The 7,267-nt window shown below is 39.9% G+C and overlaps 1 pseudogene; it reads left to right on the top strand.

Moving 5' to 3' along the window:
- The first annotated feature begins 6,418 nt into the window (after positions 1–6,418).
- LOC137955013 (polyubiquitin 11-like) lies at positions 6,419–7,051 on the top strand (annotated as a pseudogene).
- The last annotated feature ends 216 nt before the right edge of the window (positions 7,052–7,267 follow it).

Raw genomic sequence — 7,267 nt, forward strand, 5'->3', positions numbered from 1 at the left:
AGATTATAAGGTATAAGCCAGCTCGTGGTCTTATCCTTGTGGGCCCCTCATGATTCTCCAACGCACCTTGATAAGAGTGCCAGCTCGTGAGAACTTTGTGGGTCCCACTTGATCTTCAAGTCTTCTAAATTAATTCAGCTTGTGCTTCTTGATTCCTTAACTCGTGCTTGCTTTGATAGAGGACTCTTCTTAGTGTCCCAAGTCCTCTACGATTCTTCTTGATGACCTACGTCCTCATGGTGGGTCCCACCAGCTCGAGCACCATGGTGGGTCCCACATTGTAACACTCCCCCTCAAGCTAGGGGTGAGAAGACGTCATAAACACCCAACTTGTTGCATATGGTAGACATAATCTTGTGAGTGACTGGTTTGGTGAGGATGTCTGCAACTTTATTTTGTGATGAGATGTGCTTCAGTGATAAGAGACCAACTTGGAATTTTTCTCGTATAAAGTGGCAATCGACCTCAATGTACTTTGTCCTCTCATGGAAGACTGGATTCGATGCAATATGTATTGCTGCTTGGTTATCACCGTATAGGTCCATTGGAGCTTCTTTATAAAATCCCAATTCAATGAGAAGGGACCTTATCCATACAAGTTCACTTACAGTGTGTGCCATGGCTCTATATTCTGCTTTTGCACTTGACCGTGCTACTACATTTTGGTTTTTTCTCTTCCATATCACGAGATTTCCTCCAACCATCGTGCAAAAACCAGAAGTAGATTTTCTATCATCTGGGGATCCAGCCCAATCTGCATCTGCGAATCCCTCAATGTTGAAGTGACCATGTTTTTTATAGAGGAGCCCCCTTCCAGGAGCCCCTTTCAGATAACGTAGTATCCTCTCAAGTGTTTGCCAATGACTAAGTTGTGGCTTGTGCATGTACTGACTTACCACACTTACTACATATGAAATATTTGGCCTCGTTACACATAGGTAAATAAGTCATCCCACTAACCTTTGATATTTGCCAATATCAACATCTTCTCCAGTGCCTCCACATAATTTTGTATTTGCATCCATAGGAGTGTCTACCGGTTTGCATCCCATCATACTTGTTTCTTCTAGTAGATCTAGTGTGTATTTTCTTTTGGATAGAATAATCCCATGTCTAGATTGTAAGACCTCAATCCCCAAAAGTATTTTAGTAATCCAAGATCCTTCGTCTTGAATTCAGCACATATTCTTTATTTTATTTTTTGAATGCCCTCAGAATCACTCCTAGTTAAAATAATATCATCAAAATAAACAGCTAGAATCACCTTACCTCTTGCTGTGTTCTCAATAAAGACTGAGTGGTTTGAAGAGCATCTGTAAAAACCTTCCCGTATGATGGCTTGACTAAATTTCTCAAACCATTCCCGTGGGGATTGCTTTAGCCCATATAGAGATTTTTTATGGCGACATACGGACTCCCCCTCAACCACATATCCAGGTGGTTGTTGCATATAAATCTCTTCTTTGATATCACCATTGAAAAATGCATTTTTAACATCCAGTTGATATATGGGCCAAGAAGAATTAGTTGCCAAGGATAATAATATACGTACTGAGGTCACTTTTGCCATTGGAGAGAATGTCTCATCATAATCAATGCCATAGCATTGAGTGTAGCCTTTTGCAACCAGTCAAGCCTTCAGTTGTGCAATGGTCCCATCCGAATTATGTTTTACTGTATAAACCCACTTGCAACCAACGGGTTTTTTATCTGTAGGTAGTGGAACCAGAGACCATGTGTGATTATCATTAAGGGCCTTCATCTCTTCATCCATTGCTGCCTTCCACCCTGCATATTGTAGAGCTTCCTGATATGACTGTGGAACAAATATGGAGGAAATAAAAGAAAGAAAATTGACAACATAGAGGTGAGAGGCGATGATGAGACACAAAATTTGAGATAGGATGAGAAGTAAAAGGTTGAGTGCATGAACGAGGTTCTTTTCTTATAGCAATAGGACGAATATCAAATTCATAACCAAAAACGACTAGTGATGAAGGACTTACCTCTAGTGGATCCGACAACTCGGCAGGTGTGGTATCGACCACTGTCTCTGGGGGCTGAACAATCTCTGTATCACGAGGCACAACCGGTCGAGGAGAACTTGGTACTAATGACATACCAGGTGGAGCGCTATCAGAATAATATGAGGAGTCTTCAAAGAATGTTACATCCCAGAACACAAAAAAACGTTGCAAAGAGGAACTATAACAAACATAACCCTTTTGTGTTTGAGAGTATCCCAAAAAGATACACTTTATAGATTTAGGGTCAAGTTTGTTGTGTCTAGGTAAAGTATCAGGAACAAACAATGACAACTAAAGACTTTCAATGGTAATGCAAACTGATCATCATGTGGTAAAAGTTTAGAATAGGGGGATTTATTCCCAAGAATAGTAGACGGTAGACGATTTATAAGAAAACACACTGTAAGGACAGGATGGGGCCAATAAAAATATGGAACTTTTATGGCATATAATAGACCTCTAGCTACCTCAAGAATATGACAATTTTTCTGTTCGGCTATACCATTTTGTTGAGGAGTGTAGGCACATGATGTCTGATGGATAATGTCATTCTCTTAACAAAAGGAGTCAAGGTCTTTTGAAATATACTCTTTGGCATTATCAAACTGGAGGATTTTTATCTTCTGACCAAATTGTGTGAGTACCATTGCATAAAATGATTTAAAAATAGATGGTATCTCAGAACGCTCCTGAAAAATAAACAACCAAGTTGTGCGAGTGAAATCATCAATAAAAGTGATAAAATATTTGGCTTGAGAAATATTAGAGACACTAAAAGGCCCCCAAACATTAGTATGAATCAATGAAAAAGGAATGTTACTTTTGACTTCTGGACGAGGAGAGTATGTACTCCTTTGATGTTTACTTAACTGACATACCTCACAACTGAATTCTAACTTTATCTTAAGAGATGGAAACATATGATGAAGAGATTGTATGGAAGGATCTCCCAACCGATTGTGCCATAATTATGTCTCATTCTCAGTAGTAGACACCATATTGACCTTTGGCACGTCCAAGTAGTAGAGTCCCCCCTTGTTTATGGCCTCCACCAATTACCTGCTTCGTTATAAGATCCTGAAAAACACATGAAGTAGGTGAGAAGGTAACCGAGCAATTAAAATATTTTGTAAGCTGACTCACAAAGAGCAAGTTTAAAGGAAAGAAAGGAAAAAAAAGAATATCATTGAGCAGAAGTGATGAGGTGACAGAAGTGGAACCTTTTCCTTGGACTTTGGTTTGAGAACCATCAGCTATGGTAACAAACTAGTGTGAAAGATTAGGAGATAAAGAATGTAATAAAGTTTTGTTACCTATAAGATGTTCGGAGGCTCCTGAATCAATTATCTAGGATGAAGATGAGGCATATAGCATACCTGAAGCAGTAGTGACAGCAGTAGTGGCAGAGGGGCTAGGAGAAGACCCTAGCACGGTCTTTATTTTTTGAAATAATTCATACTCTTCATCGGTAATAATTTTTTGTGCAGCTGGTGTAGGGAGATGGTCTGCTTGCGCATCACTAATGAGAGCTTGATTAGCCCTTGTTGATTCTGACTTGTCATTAGCCTTATAGCATATTTCTTTATAGTGCCCATATCTACCACAGTAAGTGCATGCTCTATAACGGCATTGGTCTATAGTATGGCCCCGAAATTTACAATGAGTGCATTTAATATCATCTGTTCTGCCAGCACTATAGGGTCTATGCAAAGTATCAAGGCTTGAATATAGTTTAGTACATGTCTACAAATATGTTTAGCAGTGTCAAGATGAATAACATTACTAGAGACATGTGCTTCCATGCTATTTATCATCCAACCAATTACCAAAGTATCATTCTTCAGCCATTTCATATAAAAAATATCATCTTCATCAATAGGTGGTCATCGGGTAGTGAGATGACCCAGTAGGTCTTTGGTTATGAAAAACCTCCTAACCGAGGTGGACTAACTCATAAAATTTGATACCCCACGTAAGGGTATGGTGGTGATTTTCAGTATATCACCTTTGATATTCATATTCTCATCAGCCATGATAGACTCTTCTTCTTCAAAAAATTTCAAATAATATCAACAAGTAGCACTTCTTCAATCAACTCGGTATATGTAAATAAAGCATCAATGCTAAATAATTTTTTTTTCCAGAAAACCACTTATAAGAGGCTTAATAGCAATCTTCTATTATCAGGGAAATCTTATCCCACGAAAAAATAAAATTCAATAATCTGAGTATGGACTGGTCTCGTCAAACAAAATTTTCAAACCGATAAAATTGTTTTGATAGCTGCTTCTAGATAGAAGGGCATGTATATTCATAACATAATAAGATGAAATCATTCACATATTCATTCTTTAATCATCATCTAAAAAAGAGCACCAGTAGCATAAAAAACATATGTTTGAACACTTATATCTTGGTTAGTGTTCTTCCTTCATACAAGAGCCTTCTTTGAGTGGTGTTGATCATCACTTCTCTAGAGCATTCCTTTTTTGAGGGATCCTAAATATGTTGATCTAATACCATGTGGAATTTATGATCCTTTTTCCATGATCACGAACATGAGAAAAAAGAAAGAAAAACAAGAAAAGGGGAAGACAGCTCTCGGTAGAGAAGAGAAAGGGTGAGTTGCGTCAAGTAAGGAGAGGGAGAAAGAGAACCAACTCGGGATTGAATGTGTGACTTGATTAATTCCGAATTACAACTCCTCTATTTATAGTAGAGGAGGAGTCTAACTCTTCAATATAAGTAAGTCAATTCAAACTAGAACTCCTAGAAAACTAATTGGAGTAGAACTAGGAGTCCTTTATTACCCACGAGATTATAAGGGATATGCCAGCTCGTGGCCTTATCCTTGTGGGCCCCTCATGATCCTCCAGCGCACCTTGATAAGAGTGCCAACTCATGAGATCTTCGAGGGTCCCACTTGTTCTTCAAGTCTTCTAAATCAATTCAGCTAGTGCTTCTTGATTCCTTAACTCGTGCTTGCTTTGGGAGAGGACTCTTCTTGGTGTTCCAAGTCCTTTAGGAATCTTCTTGATGACCTACGTCCTCATAGTGGGTCCCACCAGCTCGAGCACCAAGGTGGGCCCCACATTGTAACAATTTTGATATTTTTTACGGGGATGAAGTTCCTCCGTCATAGACTCCTAACCACAAATAATTTTGATATTTTCTACGGGGATGAAGTTCCTCCGTCATAAACTCCCAACCACAAATAATTTTGATATTTTTTATGGGGATGAAGCTCCTCCGTCATGGACTCCCAACCACAAATATTTTTTATATTTTTTACGGGGATGAAGTTCCTCCGTCATGGACTCTCAACCACAAATAATTTTGATATTTTTGACCAGAACAAATAAATAATGGTATGAAGCCACCTCTTTGTCAATAATAATGTCTCATCAAAAGAGACAATAACAGCAGCTGAAATGGGCTTGGACCCACAACCCAAAATAATCCTTGTAAAATTGGCCCATGAAATAATCCGATGTAAGTATCTGTACCAAATAATTTGCTGACTAAGGAATAATTTATCAATTCTTCTACAATAATAATACAGCCATAGAAAAAAATTACCGAGTCGTGCCGAAATATGTATAAAAGTTGGCCACATATACCGAGGCAAAAATAAGTAGCCTGGGTCAGGTTGACCCGGACTCGAGTTCATCCGGTCTGGGTTAACCCGAACCGAGTTGACTTGGTTTTGCCAGAACCAAGACCCTCGGGTTGCTGGTTCGCTGGCTTGAGTGGGGCACTTGGCCGGTCCGGGTCTCGGCAGGCGCTGAACCAGTGCTGAATGATATTTTCCTAACTTAGGAAAAATTAGATTCAGCATGTCTTCTTCTTCCTCTCGGCCGAACCGTGCGGAAACAGAGCTCTTCTTCGGAAGGAAATTATGGAACGATGTCTTGGATTACAGCAACAGATATACGATCTCCTAAAAACGGAAACGTATTGGCAGACAGTATCATCTTCCTCATGGCGACGATCCCGGCTTCCGAACGGAGCGGAACAGCAACGGGAAACTTTCCGGAATAAACCAGCCGACAGAGACGAGAGCTGCTTCCAGAAACGGCAACAATATATTTTCTTCCAAAACGGCAACACGGCGGAATACTGCCACGAGACTTTCCGAAAAACAGAGATAACAACAATGGAGAACGATCCAAGACAGCCATGAACTCGGATTAAAAATAGTAACAGAAGCGGGAAAATAGAGGCTCCCGAAGTGGCACCTTCCAAACTGGTTTCCGACTTCGAATGGAAACCGAGGTAGCATATCGAGTAACTGAGTGATCGCCGAGTCTCCAGAAACTGGAAATACCAACGTTGATGGTGGAGCAGAGTCGAGCAGCAGAAACGTTGTCGCTTTCTATTTCTTTCTTCGTTCGATCAAGATGCAGATCTTTGTGAAAACTCTCATTGGGAAAACCATTACTCTTGAGGTTGAGAGTTCTGGTACTATTGACAATGTCAAAGCCAAAATACAGGACAAGGAGGGAATTCCTCCCGATCAGCAGATCAGCAGACGCTGATATTTTCCGAAAAGCAACTTGAGGATGGAAGGACCTTGGCAGATTACAACATCCAGAAAGAATCCACCTTGCATTTTGTGTTACGTCTGCGTGGTGGTATGCAAATTTTTGTGAAGACTCTGACCAGGAAGACGATCACCCTCGAAGTTGAGAGCTCTGATACAATTGATAATGTCAAGGCAAACATTTAGGACAAGGAAGGCATCCCTCCGGGCCATCATAGGCTTATCTTTGCAGGGAAGTAGCTCGAGGATGGCAGGACATTGGCTGACTATGTATCTGGTTCTACGTCTGCAGATATTTGTGAAGACCCTTATTGGAAAGACTATAACTAGGGTGGTATCGAGCCAAGCCCACCCCGAACCTGCTTATGTTCGAGTTATTGCTTCATCTCTAAAAAGTTGCAACACTTGGGAGGAACCTGTTGATGCCTTTGTTCCCTCCTCACCATATGATTCCAACTTTTACTCGTTCATACGATGTTGAACTTTCCCTAATCAAGTTATGCCTTAGAATTAGGAACTGATGAAGCTTGTAGCATTGGCAAGGAAGAAGAAGACCAACTTCTGGTTTTGGATTAGAAAAAAAAAAAGGAAGATCAAGCTTCAATTTGTTAGTAAAAGATAATTGATGGAGAAATTTGAATTGAACTTAATTTCTCATTGATTAATTGGCCCATAGATAAGATACATATTTATACTA

The sequence above is a fragment of the Aristolochia californica genome, unplaced genomic scaffold, assembly GCF_029961685.1.
Source record: "Aristolochia californica isolate CCGP_79_NKW_82.1479 unplaced genomic scaffold, dmAriCali1.0.hap1 SCAF_2, whole genome shotgun sequence".
Lineage (NCBI taxonomy): Eukaryota > Viridiplantae > Streptophyta > Magnoliopsida > Piperales > Aristolochiaceae > Aristolochia > Aristolochia californica.